At 36.6% G+C, this 24267-nt stretch overlaps 1 long non-coding RNA gene and 1 pseudogene across 2 annotated transcripts in view; one reads left to right on the plus strand and one right to left on the minus strand.

Moving 5' to 3' along the window:
• Window positions 1-7834: 7834 nt before the first annotated feature.
• LOC146485601 (uncharacterized) lies at window positions 7835-22095 on the plus strand. Its single transcript, XR_014863410.1, has 4 exons — window positions 7835-7919; window positions 9164-9230; window positions 9972-10054; window positions 19052-22095. It is a non-coding gene; the product is annotated as an uncharacterized LOC146485601 (long non-coding RNA).
• A 2018-nt stretch (window positions 22096-24113) lies between these two features.
• Window positions 24114-24267, minus strand: part of LOC146485602 (thioredoxin domain-containing protein 5-like) — a 24452-nt pseudogene continuing 24298 nt past the window's right edge. The window contains exon 12 of the transcript XR_014863401.1: window positions 24114-24267. This exon is cut by the window's right edge and continues 1098 nt beyond it. The product of XR_014863401.1 is annotated as a thioredoxin domain-containing protein 5-like (transcript).

The raw sequence follows: 24267 nt of genomic DNA on the forward strand, positions 1-24267 counted from the left end.
TTGAACGTCACTTTGATTTCCCTCAAGTTAAAACGGAAAGAGAAAAGACCTCAGGTATGCCAGGTATTGCCGCAAAGAGTAGTGTTTGTTTGTGAACAACATTTTGTCAAAATATTTGAGTTGTTTCCCAACACGTAAATCAAAATGATTTTGGACGAGTTTGAAAACTAGGGTCTTTCATGTCATGGCTCCTTTAATTTGATGCGCCTTCACACGACAAACTCATAGTAATGTTACATGGGACATTTTTAACGCAACACTGACACTCGGATAACGTTTCACACAAGATTTTATTGCGGCAACGCGTTGCAAAGCTCGCAATTTGTTTGCGCACCTAAGCTAGCAAAGTGGTCTTTACTCTGTCTGTCTGACTGTCTGTCTTTTCATATACCAATGTTATTTGTCGTCTGTCTTGTCTTTCTTCTCCAATACCAGTTGGTCAATGTCCATTGTGAACGTACGAAAGACAGTTTACGAGCATGCCTATGCTGTTGTCTGCCTTCATTTTTGCAATCTGTTTTCAAAACGTTACACACTTTTGCTAGTTTGATCTTTGCCTAAAAACACCTTTACACAGGTTAATGACATCTAAAAGAGTAAAATTGGACGAAAAAAGTCAGTGACCTTCATTTTTCGGTGGCAAAAAACGGTGTCTAAAGCTGTATTTGATAAGACAAGTTTGCCCCTTTAAAGCAGCAAATAAACAACAAACTTAACCCTCATACTAGCAACATATTTTACATATGAATCATACCAACTGGGGTCCAGTTTGACCCCATTACAAAATATGCCAGAATACAAACTTAATATCGTTGTTATGGCATTTATCTTTGCTCAAACATGTTTTATTTTTCAGTTAACAAACAACCTGGCACATCGACGTACTAATAGCCCATCTTTTTTCCTTTTCTTCACACAACATACAGTCCTTTTTTTTCTTTCAATCATGCTCAGTAACGATATTCAATGGTTTTTAGAAAACTAATGTTAATTATACTTCCATTTACGAATGCAAACGTTAAAATTGTTCCCTGAAATTAAAGGGAGCGTTTTACGTGCCAATTAGGCAAAACATGCTTAGAAAACTTAACAGATTTATGCAAATCGTACCAGCTGGGGTCTAGTCAGACCCCATCCTTTATTACGGTTATTGACTATTTAAAAACCAACTGTAGTAGTATACAATGCATATCAGAGGGCTACATAGAAGTTCCAACAACAACATCATAAACTTTTACAGCAGAAACAGCGAATTCCTGTTGGAAAAAATATAAAAGAATTAAAATTGTTTAATATTCTGAATGGATATTCCGTTTTCATTCTCATGGGATGTAACCAAACAGTGCCTGTAACATCATGGAACGTCTTAGATCTAGAAGCATTCATCACAAAGCACTTGTTGAACACTGTGAGCTGAACATACTGGGTGCTTGCACCTATCGCATGTCAACCGAACCTTCTTATCGAATCCACGAGGGCAGAGGTGACATCTCTTTCTCTTTGCCGCACTCGTGTGACCTTGAGTTTGCTGGATAGGTAGGGGAAGATCAACTCCAACCATTTTCATGGCATTCCTGATCAGTGCCTGCAATGTGGGTGTAAGTGCTCTGCGTCTCATATGTGGCATGACAAGCTGATTTGCTAGCTCTGAAAGGAAGAGGCGTCTCCTGCGTTTACCTTCGGAAATTTTCCATTGAGGAAAGTTGCGTAGCCAGACAATAAATGCTGCTACAGCCCCAACGTCAACGACATTTCCGAATAGTGCTACAGGCCAACGGTTGACTTTCCTTCTACTTGTGTACATCGTTGCCAGGTGATCCAGATTATCAACTCCACTTTTGGCTGAGTTGTAGTGTAGGATAATTTCTGGTTTCTGGGTGTCACCATCTACTAGGTCATCATGATGCATTGTCGACAACACCAACACAGCCTGCTTCTCCTTTGGTACATATGAAACCAACGTGAGCTGGTCACTGAAACCAAACAGGGAACTCTGAACATGTCAGGTACTGTTAGCTTTCATTGAATCTGGGATGTGTGGCTTGTTGGAACGGATTGTGCCCACAAAGGTCAAGCCATCCTTCAGAAGGTCTTCTGCAAGAGGGATAGAGGTGAAAAAATTGTCCGCTGTGACATTCCTTCCACTTCTACGCCATGGTTCTACAAGCTGTTTGACAACACGAGCTCCCTGCCCAACTTCTCTCTGCTGGCCAGGTTGCCTTCCCAGATAAACATCACCTTTCAACGGGTAACAGGTCTGTGAATCACAGCACCACCAAATTTTAATTCCATATTTAGCTGGCTTTGATGGAATATACTGGCGAAAACCACATCTGCCTCTAAAGGCCACAAGTTGTTCATTTACACAAAGATCTGGACCAGGAATGTAGAACTTTGGAAGTTGTGCTTGAAATAGATTCCAAAAGTCCCTACATGGTGCGAGTTTGTCATCAGCTTGTCTTTCTTGCCGAGTTGCACGATTATCAAACCTTAAGAACTTGAGAATACTTGTAAATCTATTCCTAGACATGGTTGCAGTGAACATTGGTCTCCCTTCATTCTCTGACCATAACGAGGACACAGATTCGTGATTTGATTTGTGCAACCCGGCATAAACACAAAGCCCAACGAAGGCCTTAATCTCAGTCGAGTCAACTTCTTGCCAATTTCTTTGATTCTCAGGGTTATCTTCATTCCATTGCCTGACCCTGCGTCTAGCCTCACGATTAGTTTCTAGAGCAATGAGATCAACCATAGTTGGGGTGATAAAAAATCCAAAGGCTTCCTCGACTGAGTTGCATTTAGCAGCATCTGTTATTCCTGGAGGTGTCCTTATTATGTCTTGCATGCGACGTCGACCTCCATTTTGTGGAGTAGTCTGCCAAACGGTTCCATTGTTGGCAATAAGTACATCCTGAGCGATATCTTCCTCTCCCCCAGCAACCCTAACTGGCTGTCCTCGTCCTCTAGCTTGGCCACGATTTCGACCTCTACCACGACCTCTACCACGACCTCTTCTAAGCTCATTTGGAGGTTCAGAAGGAGTGACAACCTGGTCTGTTTCATTCCTGTCGTGTGGTAATGTAGGAGCTGACTCAGTATCACTGTGGTCTGAAGGCTCTGACAAATGGTCACTTTCTGTATCGGAACTGTCCGAAACTTCTAATTCAGATTCATCTGACTGCCCTTCTTGAACTGCACGGAGAGTTTCCTCTGTATTGTAATACACAATTCTACCTTTTGCCGCCATTACTTAAGGGAAACAAAACGAGTCTGATGTGAACAAAGCAATCCTACATCGAATAGACTTCTTCCTTGTTAGCACCTTATGTATGTTACATTGAATTGTCCAGTACTTCACTTAGTACCCTTGAACTTTCCTCTTGCTTCGCCGGGGTCAATTTGGACCCCAATAAGAAAATAAGCACCAATTTTACACAGTCCTTTGGATTTTAAAAGTAACATTTGCATTTGAAGCAACTGACACAAAGAGACAAATTCATGAAATCTGACAAAAATTGTCCAGGCATACGAGATTTGGTGAATGTTTATAATCACTGGGGGTCGCATTGGACCCCACTTGGTAGGATGAGGGTTAAATTCATTGTTTCAGACTTTCTTTTCGCAGCGTTTAAGTTTTAAATACAACAAATGATCGCCGGTTAACAAATGATCGTTAACGTGGAAATGTGGAAAAAAAATAGCAAGCATCCAACTTTTAAACTTCACCCCGATTCCACGTTGTTGTTTTCCTAAAAATGGCGCACAACGATTCTGAGGAAAAAAGGCAGAGTATTATCAAGAATGGAGACAGGCTCCCACTCTTTGTGGGCAACCAATTTTTACTGCAAAGTGTGGCTTAATCCTTTTCGTCCCATGTAGGGATTCGAGCCTTTTCCCCTTTCCTGAACAACATCTTGTGCCTCGCCCCAGATTAGTCCCAGGTCTCCATCAGCTCCCGTGGGGAATACTCCTCCATATGGCCTATACGGAGATGTACCGCTGGATATGGTATTGGTTTTGGCCCCTCTGCCCCGAACAGGGTATATAATTTCAATTGAGTCAGTCCTAATCAGGGTCTGGATCCGTCCTAGATAGGGTGTGGCTGCAAGACTGTTGTCGAGTATTTAGCAATCCGAAATCGGAGACGTTCATCTCTATCTATTTAGCAGGTTATCAGTCAAAATTACATCATATCCAGAACAAGATATTAGCGCTACTGTTTTCAGTATCTGAAAAGGGTCTTAAATGGAGGACGTTTTTCCTACACAACGTAGGTTTTTAAGGTTACTTTTGTCCTAAACAGTGTCAGCGTTTCAAACCTCCAGTGGCACCTCTTGACCCCAAACATGGGTCAAGTAACCTCCCTCCTAGGCGGGGGGAGGGGGGTGCATCAGCTGTCAAAATGGATTGCCCTCCTTGCAAGACGCGTACTTTTGATCAGGCCTTTAGGCGTCTCCCTTCAGTTGACTAGAGGCACTGATTAAATCGTACTTCTATATTCTCTAATATCGTTGACTGAGAAATTCTTACTGTCACTGCTTTGAGAACATTGCTGCGAAATTTAAGCCCTCGCGAACTTTAATGCTTCGGAAACTATTTCTCGGCATTTGTGCGCAAATGCGTTGATAATCCACACTGCTGTGTTTCAAACAGGAATAATTTTGTGAATTGCATGTTCGCAACAATGCTTCCTTATCTCAGCAAGGAGACTATTTATTTGACATTTTAAATGTTGTATTGCTTATTTAATTTATTTTCCAGGGATTAACATTCAGCTGCCTGAGTTGAGACAGACTAATTTATCGTGAGGTACACAAAATTTTCCATTTGTACCTTTCCGCACCTTTTTGACATTTAAAAATTACAGAGAGATTTAAGGCTCGACGTTTCGGAGTCATCTTGACTCCATTATCAAGAGAAAAAAATCAGTTTGTGAACGCGGATATTTAAATAGGCTAGAGCTAAAAATTAACATATTAATAGATGATTAAACAAATACTTTAGCGCGAATTGAATCAGTTTGCATGTTCAGCCTCTTGGCCCATTGCTTGCAAATGTTTTCATGTGCTCCATCGAGGAAACTCTGTAACAGGATGGCCTGCTACCCCCGTTCTACCGGAGGTATGTGGATGACACTCTTACTATAATGCCCGATAGAGTAACCGCTGACCACTTCTTACGCACGCTCAACCATTGCCATTCTTCCGTGAAATTCACTATAGAGACTGAACATGACGGGTCGCTTCCCTTTCTTGGCGTGGAATTACTTAATCGAGCTCCCAAGATCGAAACCAAGGTTTACATCAAGCCCACCAATACAGGCCTCCTACTTCACTACCAAAGCCACGTAGATGATCGTTACAAACGGAGCCTAAATTAACACCATGCTAGACCGGGCCTACCGATTATTTTTTGATTGGTCAAATTTCCACGAAGAATGCGACCAGCTGAGAGAAGTGTTTAGTAAGCTCAAATACCCACAACACTTAATTGACACGGCCATCAAAAAGGTTATCGACACTAAGGTATCTGATCCACAGCCCTATCTATTTTCACAAGAGAAAGCGAACACCGTTAGGGTCATCCTACCGTTTAAAGATCAGAGTTCAGCGAACATTGTGAAACAGCAACTAGGTAAACTAAGTTTAAAAGTAGGAACTGCCATCCAACCTGTGTTTGTGAGTCGAAAACTCAATGAAGATCTTCAGGTGCAAGAAGCCAAGTCCTTCATTGTCAACCAACAACGTGTAGTATACAAATTTAAATGTAACCTGTGCGATGCAGGATATGTGGGGTATACGCGTGGACACCTGCATGAGCGCGTAGACGGACACAAAAGAAAGTCGTCTTCCATTTACAAACACTACCATCTTCAACATAATGACCAAATACCAAGCGTTTTTTAGAATGGTTTCACGTACTTGCGAAATGCACCAGCAAATTTGATTGCCTCATTCATGAGATGCTATTCATACGCAAACTGAAACCAGAACTGAACGTGCAAACTGATTCAATTCGCGCTAAAGTATTTGTTTAACCATCTATTAATATGTTAATTTTCAGCTCTAGCCTATTTAAATATCCGCGTTCACAAACTGATTTTTTTCTCTTGATAATGGAGTCAAGATGACTCCGAAACGTCGAGCCTTAAATCTCTCTGTAATTTTTGCATGTCTTTGCTTCAGCAAATCCCTTTTAATTAAAAGCTTTTTGACATTTGGTAAAAAAAAAAAAAAAAAAAAAAAAAAAACTAAGGCGAAAATTATTGGATTTTGATCTGAATTGCAAATTATATGTCAAATTGTATCTCTCACCTTCGACTCAACCGGTGACCGTTAATGCGAAGAACGAAATAATTTATTGCTCCGTGAAGGGAGTTTTCCTGCCTTTTTTTTTTCAGAGTTTTTACCTCGCTAAATCCCTGATGATGTCCCGTCTGGTGGCAGAAAACCCCGAGAAAAGTACATAAGGACAAAATCTTCGTCCTACATGGAAGAAACTCTAAAAAATCTGAGCACGTGGAGGCTGGGTCGTGGTCGCTGAAGAATCATGGTCAACTTTGAAATTTAATTTCGAAAACAACCTCGTCGTACGCCAGCGAGTCTCTAGGTAATTTCCGTTATTCTATTTTCCTAGCTTAGAATTTATAGTACTTAACTGTGATGCAAGTTGATGTTCTATTAGATTCAGCTCTGATAATTAACAGCCATTCATATTTACTCATCAGTAAAGTGAATGAAAATATCATTTAAAACTCGGCGACAAAACCACATTTTGTAGCGTGTTAAAGAGTACCACAAGAAAGAGCTATACCGTATGCTCATTCGGTTTTAAAGGATCCACAATTTAAACAGCCAGAACCACATTACGAAACTCTAGTTTGTCTTTACTACAGTAGTGTTGTTCACTGATTTCTTGCCGCGAATGAGACGTTTGTGGTGGGCTATATTTTATTGCGGCGTTGAGTACCGCTTATCTCGATGACAAATTCTAGAACTTCCGGTAGTGCATCGAATTATTTAACTAACAAAAGGTATCTTCGGTTTTACTGTAGGTTGGACACAATGAATGCAATGGATTGAAGACTTAACAGGACTTAAACGCAACGACTATGAAACCGAACTAATTTGTATCTGAAGGTGAGCTTTTTTAACATTTGCACAGTGGTGGAGGCATCGTTGTATTTTCTGTTATAAGTTGTCTGCAGATCTGTTGTTAGACCCACTGAAGAGTACTTAAATGGAATGGCGACCCCGCTTAAGAGTCATCATCATACAATACAATACAATTTATTTAGCCCAATAGACAGACACATGTGGATACATAAACAATAACCATAACTAACTAGGGTAATAATTAAGAATAAATGAGAATAAACCAACATTTCCAAATTCCAATTCGACCTGGAAACAGTGGAGAGACCTAGAGCCACTCCGTGGATTCCACTGAAATTCTTATTCATTTATTTTTTTTATATTGTGTTATCAAACGTTAGAGCCTGGAGGTTAAATTTAACCGTTGAGTTTATGATCATCATCATCATCATCATCATCATCATCATCATCATCATCATCATCATCATCATCATCAACATCATCAACATCATCATCAACATCATCGTCATCATCATCATCATCATTATCATTATTATTATTATTATTATTATTATTATTATTATTATTATTATTATTATGTTGTTGTTGTTGTTGTTGTTGTTGCTTTGGCCATTGCTGAAGGGGTAGTTACTGATCAGATTGAAGTTTCCCTATCTTCTTTGATGTTTCACTCAAATCTTTACCTAAATTTAAAAGGCAGTTACCCAGCATATCCTAACGTAACTGTTGTTTATCTCCAATGCGTCTAAAAGGCAACTCTCTGTCGAGGAATGACCAAGCCTGACCATTGAAGTTAAAGAGGTGAGATTTCATAGAGCACGTTCGAGGAGTATAAATTAAAGGATAATATTTCGGTATTTGCTGAAGCAAAGACATGCAAAAATTACAGAGAGACTTAAGGCTCGACGTTTCGGAGTCATCTTGACTCCATGATTTTTTCTCTTGATAATGGAGTCAAGATGACTCCGAAACGTCGAGACTTAAATCTTTCTGTAATTTTTGCAATATTTCGGTACACCCTCTTTCTTATACCCGACCTTGTAGTTAAAGTGTGGGGAGGCTTTTGACCTTAACTTTTCCTAAGTTAAGGCGGCTGGCACTGGTTTCCTTCACTTTGCAGTACTTATACTTTGACAAATTAATAGAAGCATTCTTTATCACTTGAAACAGCAATAATTGTATCAAAAGCATGCTTTAACATTTTGTGAACAAGTTATGGTCATTTTCTTGACTTTAAAGGCTACCATAGCAACAGGATGACCTGTTAAAAACACCCCTAATTTTACCTTTAAGTGGTCGTAACTCAAGAACGAGCTCAGTGGCCCCCAATTTGTTTTATTACGGAACTGTAATCAGCATCATGGCTTAGATACAATTATTTGCAAAGTTTTAAAAAAATTCTACCACAGGGGTTCAGAGCCACCTTAAATGTTTTGAAAATTTAAAGGTAAAATTAGGGGTTTTTAATAGATCATACTGTTGTTATGGTAACCCGTTATGTAGAGAAGATAACCATAACTTGTTCACCGGTATTAATGCTTATTTTGGTGTCATTATTGTTACATCAACGGATAAAGAGTGGAAGTATCGATCCGTAAAAGTGTCAGTGCTGTTGAAAGTAATGCAAACTGGTGCCAGCCACCTTAAGATGAACCTTGAGTATTGCTGATGAACCAACGGCTTTTTTTAAGCAATACTTGGACAATACAAGTTTCGCTTAGATGGCTTTACGAACCCTGCCCCTGTTATTTACATTTTCGTGTTCGTTCCTTGCACAAGAAACTTTTCTCCAGAATGTTTGTACCCAGGCATATAAATGGGTACCAGTTCAGCAAACTGTTAACTGAAATCAAACAAAATGTATGGGATAACTCTGCTATGGACTTCAATCTCATCTGGAAACCAGTTTTAGGTTTTAATTTTGGCCCGACTGCTTACGACTTTAACTTTACCTCTGAGAAAGAGTAATGAGAACCATGTGTTCCAAAACCGTCCCTTAACTTTACTTCCAGTCGCTGATCCTCTATTTAACTCTTTCTCTCCAGGTAAATTTCAGACGAGGGATGAGAAATCACGAAAGACGCTTAAACCTAGAAATTACTGTCTAAAGAGGTGAGTTGGTTATTTATAATAGATGAATGTATAACTACTCTTTGGTGAGTTATTATTGGGGTGTTTAAGCAAAATCATTTATCGTGGGTTCGATTGGCCCTGTTCCGGAATAGGAATACATTCAATGATTTTTAGAAGTCCCTCACAAGAGGTTTTTGGAGTTACTGAGATAAAAAATGGTGTCTAAATTATCAATTATCAGCGAAAATTTTCAAAACTGTCTTCCCAAATGTTTTTGAAAAAGGGAAATCTAACAGATATTCCGCTTATTCTTATTCCGGAACTGAGGGTTCATTCCACGATACGAATACGTACAATGATCGCTAAAAATCGTTCATAAGAGGTTCGGAATTACCAGGAAACAAAATGGGTCTTGAATATCGTGCACAAGCAGATGCCACCTCCCAAAATTTACTCAACGTTAGAAACAAAGAGGTTATTACGTTTAATCCGGAATGTGGTCAATCGAACGCGACCTTAGACAAAAAAAGGCAAGAAGGAGCAGGAAGGCTTTGCCATTGCCCTGTTCATTTTGATACAATAACCAGTTCTTTTTAAAACTATCAACACGAAATAACCAAATTATAGATCTCACATACAACGTAGACAGGGCGTATAAAATCGAGACACTCGTAAATTGTAAACCCAACACATCTCAAAACAGTTTGAACCTTTTATTACAATGTTTTCATTGTCTTATTACATTTAGTGATCGATATACTTTTGTTTTCTTTTTTAAAGGATCCAAGGAAATTTCAGATGTCAGATTCAAGCAAGCAACAAAGATGATCACCTCTGTAACTGAGCGACCAATGCAACTAGAGGTAGAGAAAATAACTTTACTTTTAGAAGCGCAAATATTATCGAATCTACACACGGTTACGCCGTGCGAATTTGAACAAAAACTACTTGTACATACAGTACAAGGTTTAAAGCTAAGAATGCAGCTTATACGCGAATACAGGCCGTTTCCGGAGACCCAGGGGCAGCGAGTTGGGAGGAAGAGATTTTCATGGGCGAAAGTTTACAAAAAGAATAGGAGAGCTCCCGTTCTTTTTTATCATAGTTCATAGTTGGGTGCACATGCAGTTTAGGCCGGTACACGAGTGAGTAAATGCGGTAGTTTATGCTTCAGTTTCGTTTCGCTTTTAGCAGCCGAACAAGTACTACAAAGTCTTTCTTTTCAAGATAGTGTGCAATCACAGATATAAAGAACCCATAATATATTTTTTTGGGGGAGAGATAATGAAAGCTGAAACTTCCTGCGTATCCAAAAAGTTAGAACTAAATGGTATAATAAACAGCACCATTGTTCAATCAGATGGTTACACTTTAGGACTTCATGATAAAACTATAAGCGGTTTATTTGCTTTTTGTCTAAAGATTGGCTTACCATTTTCTACAGTGATATTTTCCATGATAAACAATAACAAGTTTGAGGAACAAGAAGTGATTTTGTATAGACGTTACTAGGCCGATTGTCTATTTCATTAAGGGTTTTAAGGAAGGGACACTATTTCTCAGTGTCCTTGGTGCAATTATCATTCTAACAGAGACTGTCATTTTTCAAAACTTTTTCTCATGACAGCTTCACAATAGCTCTAAATATTACAAAGCAAAAATCATGGATCATGATGATTGTCTTAAAATTCGGTTAGATGTTGTCTGTTTGTCAGCTTTAATTGGAGATCTTGATGTTGAGAAATGTCCAAATTTACCCAAAACGAAAAATTTAGAGGCTGTTCCGTTTATCGCCATTTATCCGAATACGGTCAATTCAGCCCAACCTTAAAGTTAAAAACGACTTGTCTTTGCTATTCCTTGATGCTTGACGATTTTATGTTTATAATATTCAAATCACATTTAGTCCGTTTTGAGTAAATGTTCTGAGATAGAGAAATGCTGTCTTATTTTCAGTATTTTTAAGGCTAAAAATTAATTTCTTAGTGCAGATTTAGTGATGCGCCAGTTTGTATTTACCGATTTGAGAAATGCGTTCTATGTGAAAATGGTATTTAAAATTTATAAACGGCATATACCGTTTCAAGTAATTTGTCAGGTCTTCAACTGATGATGGAAAACAACATGTCAGCAAAAATATATGGTGTATAGGACATGTTTGTGATTTCAGCTAGACTAGTTTTACTGAATGTTTTTTAGGTGGTTTGTTAGGATGAAGCTTGACTCCAAGAAAATTAGACTTAAAATGTCTTACTGTCTGTTAAAGTTTCATTAGGTCTCACAATTTCATAGTTTTCAGTGAGGATTCTAAGGACAACGTGTGTTTTCTTACCAAACACAAAAAGCCATTTGTCCGTTTTCAGGGAATTCCTTTTATTGTTGCTCGGTTTAATGTTTTTTGGTGAATGTTTAAGACGCTGTGTGACAAACGAAGTTCAAAAAAAAATGATCTATTCGGTCTACTCTCGGTCCTGTTCAAAGTTTAAATCTTGTTCTTTTGTCATTTTTCAATGATGGTTTTAAGGCAAAACAGGCTTTTTTACTGAAAGCTGTTTCTGGTTCGACAACAAGCCCTGGCGCTTGAAGTGATTTCTTTGAAAAGTTGTTTTTCTTAGTCCATTTTCGTGCTGTTAGACTGTGGAGTCGAACATCACCTACAATTTCTCGCTAAAACGATTTGAAGGCCGCTTTTCGCGGTTTTGTTCCCATTTAAAATTTGGTTAACCATTAATAACATTTTGACGTTTAGGATCAAGTCTAAGTGATTCTCAATTTGTTGTTTTCTACTGAAATTTTAGTTTTCACTAAAGGTGTTGAGATACGATCGATATTTCAGTAAATTATTAGCTATTTGTCAAATGAACAACGGAGATTCCGGGCGCGTTGTTGTGAATTCTATCTCGATTGCGGCCAAAGAATGATGATGATGATGATGATGATATGTCACTATTTGATTAAATTTGGAATTGTATTTACGTTCGTAAAGCAGAAATGAAAGCCAAAAGGACTACTGCAAGGACTGGTCTAACAACGTGAAAAGGCTTGAGTATACGATATTTCGACTGGCCAACACCAGTCTTCATCAGGTTTATTAGGGCAACTCACGAATTCTCAGAGTATATATATTGTAAAATAATAAGCGGAAGTACCTATGATATGACGTGGTATGGTGTGGCTAGATACGGAAACAGAAAAGCAAAAATTGTATACCATATATAGTAACAGATTATAGTCCGTCACGTTTGTTGATGCCTAGAGGCTCAAGGGTTTTGGCTTTATGAGTGATGTGCGCTTCGCGCGCTTTCCTGGAAGAATCGCGTTCATTACTAAGTTTTTCAACAGGAATAAGTAACATATGAGTGTCTGAATGGTTGTTGCCAAGAAAGTGTTTTGAAACCGCGGTATGGATATAACTACTAGTACGGTTGAGTATAGGAGGTCTATGATCATTAAAACGGTCTTTAAGGTGACGTTTGGTATATTGTAGATTGCATAGCTGACATTGAACCATGTAGATAACACCGAAAGTATCACATGTTATATGAGATTTGATTTTGTAGGTCTCACCAGTAGAATAAAAAGTATATCGGATTTCGGCCGTGTTCAATGTAGGGACAAGTGGTGTATTTCTATTTTCATCGATTTTGATTGATCAGGATCTTGGTGATCCAACGTTGAGCAAGGTTGATCTTTTACGGTTTTTGCAGTGGTATTTAAACCTTAATTTACATTTTTCTTAAAGCGTTAGACCAAATGTCATCGTCAGTGGAAATTCGAGGCTCGATCACACGATCTCGATTGAAACCTAGTGTCAAGAAATCTTCTGATCAGCCCTGTTTCATTTTGATTTTTTCTGTTAAACTTTGGCTTTTACATTTTCAGACGTTTACTGAGTTTGAGACAGGATCTTTAGGGATTTTCTGGTCCTTTCCTTGTCAGTTGGCTATAGAAAGTTAGGTTAAAAAGCCATGATTTCTCAGTAAATTTACTGGTTGCTCGAGGCCATTGACAAGTTTGATGGCCGTTGTAAAGTTCCGGTTTTTTTTACAAAGCAATTGATCGAGAAACACCCTTGACTGATTTCTCAACGATAACTTGAGGGGTGTTTGGCAATTTTCACTCAACTTTCCGCTCGTGTTTTGGTTAAGGATGAGTCGGGTTTCAGTATAAATGTTCAATTTTCCTACTGCTCCTCGTAGAGAGATCACGCTTAGTGCATGTAACGAGCTGTTGTGATCAGTGTGTTATGTTGGCCTTAGTCTAGCTTTCATAAATCGATGGATTTTTTTCGTCTTTTTACTTTTGTAAGGTCATGTTATGAATCAAGATACTCTGCACTCCTGTTTTGGTTACGTTTGCATGTTTATCAATTTATCAGTTTTTGTCTTTTGTCTTTTTGACTTTCCAGGTCAGTTTAAACGCCTGATAAGAAAGCTATTCAATTGATGTTTAAAAATAGACAGCGTTTGATATGTTAGCTAGAATTCCTATTTCATAGGCCATACGCGATTCCTCTTGCAATGTATTTTAATCTCATCGATGCTGTTAGACGTCTGTTAGAAGATTAGGAATGAGACATCAGATGGTTTCAAAGTGACTTTGGCTGGTCAGTTTCCATGCATGCAGTATTAATACTATTCAGCCTTGTTTGGGCGGGGGGGACAAAGTGCTCGCAAAGACTCTAAGCGTTCATTAGTTTCTCAATATTAAACAAAGACCGCCAAACTTGGAGACGTTTCCTCAAACTCACCCGAGAACAACTGGCTTTGACACTGTTCACGTCACTTGATGCTTCCATGGCGACAGAATTTTGACAGCATTGTTCTTCGAACTTTGGATTTTTTTACCTTTTGTGAAGAAAGTGTATTGTCGTCACTTTCACAGTTTCAAACAATTTTATAATTTTTTTTTATCGTTTTTACTAGTTTTGAGCCAACCTGAACGGCTTTCTAAGGTTTTGGCCGTGAAACCGAGAAATCGAGAAATCCAAGATGGCGGATCCAAGAATGGATAGCGGCTGTGAAGAATCAATGACGAAATTACCATGGTCATATGTCCTTATTTTCCCATTTTTCGAGCAATTAAGGAAGAAGTTTTGGAAATTCTATTTCCCCCCAAGTTTCATTGTCATAGCGTTAATGCTCTTGAAGTAACGAAGGGGGCCGATAGAAAGTGCCTCCCATCCCACCTACCCTGCGGCCCTCAGGTTCAGGAACTCAAAAGAAAGAAAGAAAGAAAGAAAGAAAGAAAGAAAGAAACGAAGAAAGAAAGAAAGCTAGAAACAGGCTGAACAGGGTTAAACAATTTGACTTAGGAAAATCATTAGCAGGACATTCACGAGTGTTTTAGCAGTTTAAACGTTTACCATTCGGCAATTTTCAGTTACGTCAAGTGCAATTCAAGTTACACATAAGAATCGAATGTGCTCTCTGTTTGACTTTTAGGCCTGCTTTATTTCTTCTCACTGTAAAAAGTAGTTGTTGTTGTTTGTGTGGCTCTGCGTTGAGTTATGTGACTGCGAATTTAGCCAGTTCTTCCCGCGCAAAGCTTGTATTAAATTCGATGCCATTTAAATGTGACATAATGACACGCTATAATGCAGTTTTCACACTTTTCAGCGCTGCCTGTGAGTTTTCATCAGCAAGGTATTTAGTTCAGGTTCAAATAATCTTTCCAGTGAAAATTTAAGGACGATTGGTCTGTTTTGAGTACGAAGAATCTTATGGTCGAGAGAGGTTCTGTAAAATCTGTAGCCAGAGATGCAAGCTTGAGGTAGTCGTTTTCAGTTTTTATTAATATAAATTTTTTCTTCGCTAGTTTTCTAGGCATGATTCCCCATCGAAAAAGTCAGGCCATTTTTTTTGTTTAAATTCTGCTCGTTCATTCAGGTTTTCAGGAAAACTTTGAAGTTCAGACCTGAATGATTGCTAAGTGTTTATTCACGAGTTCATTTAAGTTTACATCTGTTTATATAGATTGGATGTTAGTTTTCACTACTTGAGAATTCAAAAATTGAAGACTGTTATGTCAGTAAAAGTGGAAGGCCATTTATCTCTTCACACTTGGTTATATTCTGCTTATCAATGAATTTCAGTTTTCTTTGCCTTCAGTTAGATTTTGCATACTTTTCAGTCCCTGTTTTAGGATCACTTAAGACGTGTTTTCTGAACGAAAATTTGAAGTATTACTTCAGGGTTTTCGATTTTCCTTTTTATTAATTAGTCCGCAGTGAATATATAACAAAATTTGATTTTCTCAGTGAAAATGTAAACCACTGCTCTATTCATTCAGGACAACAATTTCTGAATAAGTTTTAAGGCTCGCTATACATGTTTTTAATCTTACCAACCTTTTAGCAATCTGTCTTTTTTCAGTAACACAGCCAATCGTTTAAGGATAAAAATTAGCGAGACAACACAGCATTTCGATGTCGCCATGACATCATTTTCAAGTGACAAATTAAAATTCAAGCTGACTTAATATATACAGTGCGAGGTGATAAAAACTTTTTAGCATAGTAAGTGTGCGTGCACTCTATGTCTACTGAACCAAAGAGTTTTGCGCGGATGGAGACCCATTGCTTGTTCAGGCTATACAAAGGCTTCTTCTTCCTTATAAACAACATCTCATAAATTAAACAGTCTTACTTTCCGTTGCATTTCTTGTGGACGGGGAAGTTGCTGCTAAGGTCGACGATGGTTTTAATGCCGTGATCGTTCACCAAATGCTTGCCAATTGCTGAAAAGCGGTGCTCGTCAATACGATTGTGTAAATGCCGGCTAGCCAGTTGCCGACATACATTGTATCACACAGATCACATTGATAATTATACACCACGCATTGGGGGTTTAGATTCACAGCTAATCAGTGGGTAAAATTAACCTCCTAAGGCCATCTGTTTGTGTTCAGTTTTGTCTTGACTGTTTTTAAACAAGAAGGCGCGATCCAAAGGGAATCAAGCTTTCCTCACTTTCAACATCAGTAGATTTACATATTTGATTTCTAACCGCTTTACTTCAAAATTTTACCTGCTTAAAACAAGAAGTTTTTCACTTTGAAATTTAAGCAGTTTTAAGTTAATTTTAGCAAATGCCGGTTACCTCAAACAAATGATTCAACGAATTTCCTGGAATTTATAGACTTTCGAGTGTTTGATAGCGTTAGCGTAAACATTGCACTTCAAATACAATGCATGCTGTGATAATTACACTTTCTGCTTTCTATCTCTCCCAGCTTCTTACAAATTCAAATTTTTCGAAATTGTCAATTCTTTAACCTTTCTTGGTTTAAACAATAACAAAGGTAAACTACAAATTTCAAGCGTTTGCTATTGCCTTCCGATTGATAAATGAGCCCTGCCTGGCTTTCCTTGAAAACGTTTCATGAAATTATTCGGTAATAATTTGTGATTTCTACTTTAAACTTGCGGTTTGAAAAGTTTTCGTCGAGTTTAATTTAAAATTTAGTTTTTTCTTATTGTTGGGCAGTTATATCTGTTTTGCACTGTATCAATAAGCTAGCGACAATTTACACGGTAATCATTTGCTTACAACTGTATCACGGGAGCATGCTGCTCTTAAGACGACAAAGTTCCGAACGCGTAAACAATTTTAAACATTCAGCATGGCTGCTGCTACTATCCAATTTTTTTTTGGCGGGTTTCAAAAGTTTTTCATTCTGTGAGCAAAAGTCGTAATCCTTGTCGTAATGTGACAAATTGTTGAAAGCAAAGTTCCAGGACAAGCCAAAACAAAAACTCCGAGTATATTTAGCTTATTATCGTATCGTTCAGAAAACTAAGAGTTTTTTCATCAGAGAACCTCCGGTAACATTCCAGGTATAATCATTTTATTCAAAGGTTATCTAACAAATATTGTCGCAACTTGTTTTTTTTGCCAAATCTATATAAATTTTGTACTAGCCTTGATTATGTGTCTTGATTTTGTTTTATGCCAACCGCCGTTCAAACGACTCAAATTTTCCCGCCAAAAGACTTAAAAAAATACGGAAGCTCAAAATACGCATGCGCCGTTTTTTTTTTTTTAGTTTTTAATCATTCCAACTTGTGTTTGAAAATTTTATATTTTCTCGCCAAAAAACTTTAAAAAAATACGGGCGCTCAAAATACGCATGCGCCGTTTTTTTTTTTAAATAATTCAAGGTAATAATTAATTTCTATTTTAGTTGTCAAGTAATTATCAAAACAATTGTTTCAGTTGTATTGTGTTTTTTATTTTCTTTCTATCAAAATATCTTATTTCTGCTTTTCAATTAGTTAATTAATTAAGTAAAAATGTTTTAACTAATTAAAGGTGTGACTAAAATTTTTCTTCCTATATATACTAAGTCTTTTGGCGGAAAAATTTGACATAATTTGCACCGCGTTTCCCCTGGTAACAATTTTGGCAAAAACTTTAACGGGGCACCCTTTGAAAATTGTTGGATCAAAAAAGCATTCAAAGAGTACCCCCAACAAATTTAAACCCGCCAAAAAATCGTACACCACTTCGCAAAGAAAATTTTCGTGAAAGTTATCAAGCTTAACGTTTTCTTTGTTGCCAATTTTTAGTCCTTAATTTTAGAAAATTTTCAACAAAATTATTGTCTGAAGTAAAGTCTCATTTGCGAAGTGGTGTACACTAAAAAGTGACATGGCAAGCTGTTAAATAGTTTGGCGGCAGAAAAAAAAATTGATCATGACGAAAATTTTGATAACAAAGCCAATAGAATAACGCAATGTTTTTGTTTCCTCAACCAAGACTAAATTTATAACAGCTGCAAACCATTTAGCTTGCCATGTCGCTTTAAAAGAACTTGTTCAACTAGCAAGTGAAGTCAGCACAGGCTAACAACCTACAGTGTTACAGAGGACAGGACGAATTTAACGAGTGAAAGCATCATTTTGGTCAAAATACTGAAGTTGGAAGTTCATGATGTTTTGAAATATTTTAAAAGACTTTGTCGATAATCTGTTTCCAGCCACAATTTCATTTTGTAAGTGACGTTTTGTTGTTCGTTTATATTCTTTTCGTACTTTATTTCGTTCGAAACATCAAGCTAATTTTGTTTGGCGCTTCTTGAATGAATTTCTCAAGTTGTCGTGCCTAATCAGTGCTTTCAAATTCAAAACTAATTTCTCTGATCAATTTCCAATTCTTTTGAGTAAACATTTTGGAGAATAACAATACAATATCTCTAATGATATTTGTTCTGTTTGCTCTTAAGTTCGCGATAATATTTTGGAAAATATCAAGACAATTTCAGTCCAAGTCTTTGTTTATAGTTGATACTTGTACTTTTCAGCGATTATCAAAAAATTGAAGATAATTTCTCTTTATTGGTATTTAGTTCATTTGCGTTCCAGTTCCAAATAGTTTTGCAAACATCTTGACAATTCTCCACATAATTTTCCAGTGATGATTAAAAAGACAGTTTTTTTTGTTTTTATTTGCTGCAGTTATTGATCATGAGAGAGATAAGTTGAATTTCTTTACATCTTTGATATCAGCTGGTTCGTTTACCTTCCGGTTCTAGATAATATTTTAGCAAATATCAATTCAACACGATTCAATTCCTCCATGTCGACTCTTATGATTTTATTCGTTTACATTCTAGTTCGAGTTACGTACACGTGCTTTCACTCGTTTTTCTTGTCCCATGTAACACTGATTCAGTTGAACAAGATCTTAAACATAAGAGTTAAATATTGAAAAAAAAAAAAAAAACAACAACAACAACAACAACGTCTGGTTGAAATAATGAGCCCAAATGCTAAATTTTCCCATCAGTATGAGTAAGAAATATCCCCTGAAATTTCAAAATAGTGTATTTTTTGTCAATGATTTGTTCCATTTTTACAGTCAACAGGACCACAAAGGACAGCACAGATTGTTCGAGCAAGTTTCAATCAGCTCTAAAGTTCCAAAGTAAACTTTTGATTTTCAGAAAGAACTCTTCAATTATTCATAATTTTAGATTTATTAAGCCTCAAGATTTCTGATTCGGCAAAAACATTAATTTGAAAGTTCACCAACTTCATGTTCCCAAAACTTAACTTATTTTCAAAAGTTTCTAACGATTAAACTTGAATGTGCCCTTGTTTACGAAACATTTGAAGCCGAACACTGGAAATTTATTTCGCCTATCGGATGCAAAAGATAACTTGTCGTATTCTCGTGAAAATTCCAAAATAATTACCGAATACGATTTCTGGAGAATAATTAGTTGTTCTGGTTGTTTTCATAGCAAAAGAACAAAAATCAGTGTCCTTGTTTTGGTATAGAGAGTTCAAAATAATCGATACAACTGAAATGAAAACTGGGTACATTTTTTCCAAAATTTCAATTTGATTTAAGATTTTCTTAATATTTTTGCACGTGACATAAAAGTTGTGAACAGCAGACAAAACTCTCGTGTATAATTTTGTAAACAACTCCGTTGAACGTATAATCCATTCATTTTTGTCACCGCAAAATTTGAATTCAAATACAATACAATTGTAAAATTCTCTGTGAAATATTTCAAAATGAATTTAAATTTTATGTCTTTGTTGTAAGCGCGATAAATTTGTTCAAGTTCTCCCTTTTTGTGTTACCTTTATTGTTTAAGTCACATTTTTTTTTATCAAATTGGCAACGAAAGTCTTTCTTTCTTGGCTTCGAAATTTTTAAAAGAAAGTTGTCTGTCCTCTGAAACTTTTGTTCTGTTCGTTTTTGGTGGTAAATGAATGACCTACTCCTTGAAGCACACTTTTGGTATGCCTTCCTGTAATGATTTTAATCTTTAACAAAAAGCTGTTTCCGAATCGATAAGCAATTTACGTGGAATTTGTTTTGGAAAACGTGGAATACAACAACACTGCATTTTTTTTAAATCTCTGCCAGAAATAAAATGGTGCAAAATTTCCTCAATCTCTTGTGGTCCATAATTCTAATTTGGTGCAAGAGATGTTCCCGAGACTTTTAGTCAGCATTATTTCAACCAGACGCTTGTTTTATCATACATACTACAGCGTGTAAAGGGAACATAAGGAATAATAGAAGGATCCTCCCTAATTTTTCGTCTTCGGTTATTGATCAAATTTTCGACCTAGGAACTCTTTTTTTAAATAAGTCCAATTTTTTACGCAAAATTTCTCCAATTCAATCAATAATACACGTTTCCTTGGGGATCCTCTTCAAAGCCTTGTGTTCCCTTGGTAACAGTAAACGAAGGTGGAACTGCTAAGTATAGATGCGTAATCTTTATTTTTATTCCCGCAACGAATTGGCCAACAATGAATTATTTATTTTGCAATTTGAAGCTTCCAGGTTTTTCGTAATTCAGTCAAATGATCAACGCAATAAACACACTTTAAGTTCCTATTTCACAGACCAGATGATAAAGAATTTTGATGATTTTTGTAGACAATCAGGCAATCAGTTGATATCGAATTAACCAAAATGAGATCCAAAACTGAAGAATATATTTTGAAATATGAAGCTTCCAGCTTCTTCGAAATTCAGTCAAAAGATCAAGGCAATCAACAAACTTTAAGTTTCTATTTTAAAGACCAAATGATATAGAATTTTGAAGATTTTTGTATACAATCAGGCAATCAGTTGATATCGAATTAACCAAAATGCGATCCTAATCTGAGGAATTTATCTTGAAATTTGGTGCTTTCAGTTTCCTCGTAATTCAGTCAAAAGATTATGGCAATCAACAAACCTTAAATTTCTATTTAAAAGACCAAATGATGTAGAATTTGGAAGATTTTTGTAGATAATCAGGCAATTTCACATTGAATTAACCAAAACGAAGAGAGATCAACATTGAAGAATTTATTTTGAAATTGAATTGTCCAGTTTCTTAAGGACATCGACAAGGTTTCCATTCACAGACCAAATGATATTAAAGTTGGAAGATTTTTTTTTAGATAATCAGGTCATTTCATTTCGATGTAACCAAGACGGAGAGAGCCAAAACTCAAGAATTTTTTTTTTTTTAGCTTTCATTTCCTTTTTAATTCAGTTAAAAGGTTAATCCCATCAACAACGTTTCCACTTCACAGACCAAATAATCTAAAGTTTTTAAGGGCTTCTGTAAACAATCAGGTAATTTTATATTGACCAACGGAAACAAACATTTATTTTGGATGTTTTTCAATTCGAACTGTCCTTTTTGCAAGCGCTATTTTGTTTTTTCATTTTCCATTACACAACTTGCAGTTCCACCTTGGCAACAGCATATAACTGAAACTAACTTAACCGATTTCTAGAAGGCGCAACATTGAGCGATCGTCGATCTTGATTTTTTCAATATATCCCAATTTTACTTTAAAAAAAAGTTAACTTAAGTTTCAAGTTAAATTTGTTGGAAAGTCTTATTTAATTTGTTGTAAAACCTATACAGAAAACAAATTAAAATTTTACACTGAAAAATGTGGCCTTAAAATAAATTATGCATATATGTACCGATCGCTCAGACTTAACGCTAAAAATTTCTAAATCGATCTGCAGAATAATACCTTAAAAAGATAGTGGTTGGTATATTCAGAAAGATTGAAAGAAATTCTGCTCCATCGACAGTGTTCTCAAAATTTAGCGACCGTATATTCGAGCGTCAGCATTTCTGACTGAAAATATCACCTTAATCCCCCAGGACCTGCCCTCTCACAATTGGTTAAATAGTTGCAAAATTTAAACAACGATATTTTGATGAAAGGATCACCAATTTAATGTAAGTGAATTGAAGATTGAATAGTTTTGTCATACACCACCACTATCTTTGAAAGGTATAATTTTAGTACAAAAATGAAACCTTATCTTTTTCCGTTTGCTTTACTTTAATGCTTTTCGTCTTTTCTGATCCTTTTGCTCCTCCTGTTCTGTCTTCATTCTCGTGAAAATGTCCTTCCTAAAAATATAACAAGCAAAACACATGAGTTCCTGTTCAACAAAATATGTCAAAACAAAACTAACACATATGCTTTGGTAAACATTTTGACATTTTCACTTCAGGAGAAAGTGAGAACTCAAAAGTTAGAACAGCACCACATGAAAGTACTGCTCAGTATCTTTCGTTTGGATGGTCACACTTTAGGATTTCATTCTAAGACTCAAACGTTGAAACCACCTTGTACAGCTTAATAAACAGCACCCCACAGCGAAAGTTGGTAAAGAAAGCCGACAAATTTGGTCAGTGAAATTGTACCTAATATTCAAGAGTACAAATTGTCTGAGTGAGTTTTTCGAGGCAAAAGACTGATCAATAATACAAAATGCAAAATAGTTGACAAAGTTCTCAACACGTGGCCGCTTCGGACAATTTGGAAAAAAGGTTCTTGCAACCGAAAAGATCTTAAATTCAGTTTATTTATCGTTAACTCTTCTGCAACTGCAATATGTCTGTTTATAGCTCTTATTACTCGGTACTGTTGAATTATTCTAATATAAAACCTCGAAGAGTACAGTGAACCACAACGTCAATAAAACCAAACTCTAGGACGCGCTAACGGTTGCCTTAGGAATTTTAGGTACAAAAAAACATTTAACGAAACTAGACACTTACCATTAGCGTCTTAGTGAAGCGACTGTTCCTTTCTTTAAAGTCTTTGATGATCCTTGCGTATCAGCAAAGCTTCAACGACGGAGGTCACCTTCACGCGTCTTTACTCGCCAAGTAGTTGCTCGGTTTGACGAGAATTCTGCACTTTTGGTCATGAATATGGATTAGAAGCTGGAGCCAATCGCTGGTCGATAGAAAAGGCATATTTGGAGCGGAATTCCATACCCATGTTACAATGAATAAATTAAACTTGACATTCTTGATCTTGTTGTTCGCGAAAAAGCTATTTGGAGTATTTTTCCGCACATTCAAATCGTGCTTTTTAAAAGAAGCCTTAAAGTCTCTTTTCATATTTCTTTCAAAAAAGAAAATTCATATACTTTTGAATTATCTGACGGAAAAAAATCTATGTACACTTCTGATCTCACCCTATTCGCCTTTTCAAAGTTGTTTTATTCTAATCATTGCTCGATTATAACTTGTTTTGCGGATGAAACAACTTTGAAAAAGGGAAGAGGGTGAGATCCGTTCAAACTGTTACAAGGTGTATAGCCGGGATTGTGGTTATTCTTCATATTAACACAATTAGAATTAAAGGAAGTCAATGCTTGTGGAATCCTAAGCTATCTACGTCAACCTTCCATTAAAATAGAGAAAAGAAGATTGAGACCAACATGCCCGATTGGTTATAAATCCTATCTTATACGTATAAATTTGAAAATATGATATTTCTTTGCCGCGTTTGAACTGTTTAAATTATCTATATCACTAAGAGAAACATTGAATTCCTGTGATTAAGTTTTTTTTTTATAAAATAAGAATAGATTTAATTAACATAGAGATAAACGAAGGTTACATACACCAAGGGGAATCTAGCTCACAGTATGGTTAGGATCTTTCTTGCCAATGTTACCCTTCCCCCGATTCTTCTTTTTAGCTTCGTCTTATTCTATTATCGTTTTATTCTTTTCTTTTCTTTTTTCAAAGATTCATGTCAAAGGCATGTGAGACATTAATGGAACCCTTCTATTGGTTTAATTGTTTGAAACCTCGAAGAGCAACCCCCCTCCCCCCTCCCCAAGGAAGACAGAGTTACTAATTGCGGCTATGGAAAAACTCGTTAAAGTAAAATGTGCAGCTATTGGATAAAAAAAATCTGACTACTTTGCGGACGTTCTATCTCCACAACTTCAATCTCATATCCTAGGTGTGACAGTTTATCAGGGTTCTTGTCAGGGTCCTGTTTGTTGTTGTTGTTGTTGTTGTTGTTGTTGAGTATAGTAGCTTGGACCACTGCCCTTGCAACTTAGAACTACATCATAGGAGATCATTTAGTGGTAAGTCTGAATTGTTTATCGAATTATTAAACAGTCATTGACTCAACACTTCTATAAAGTATTTATTTAATAAATTACCCGGAAAAGACTATAGTACAACCCTTTCTTCATGCCACTATTACTAGCATCTCGTCTAATTTAGAAAATTTTCAGTTGAACTAACTTTAAAAGACGAGCATGTATCACAGTTA

Source organism: Pavona decussata, unplaced genomic scaffold, assembly GCF_977016875.1.
Source record: "Pavona decussata unplaced genomic scaffold, jaPavDecu1.1 SCAFFOLD_26, whole genome shotgun sequence".
NCBI classification, from domain to species: Eukaryota; Metazoa; Cnidaria; class Anthozoa; order Scleractinia; family Agariciidae; genus Pavona; species Pavona decussata.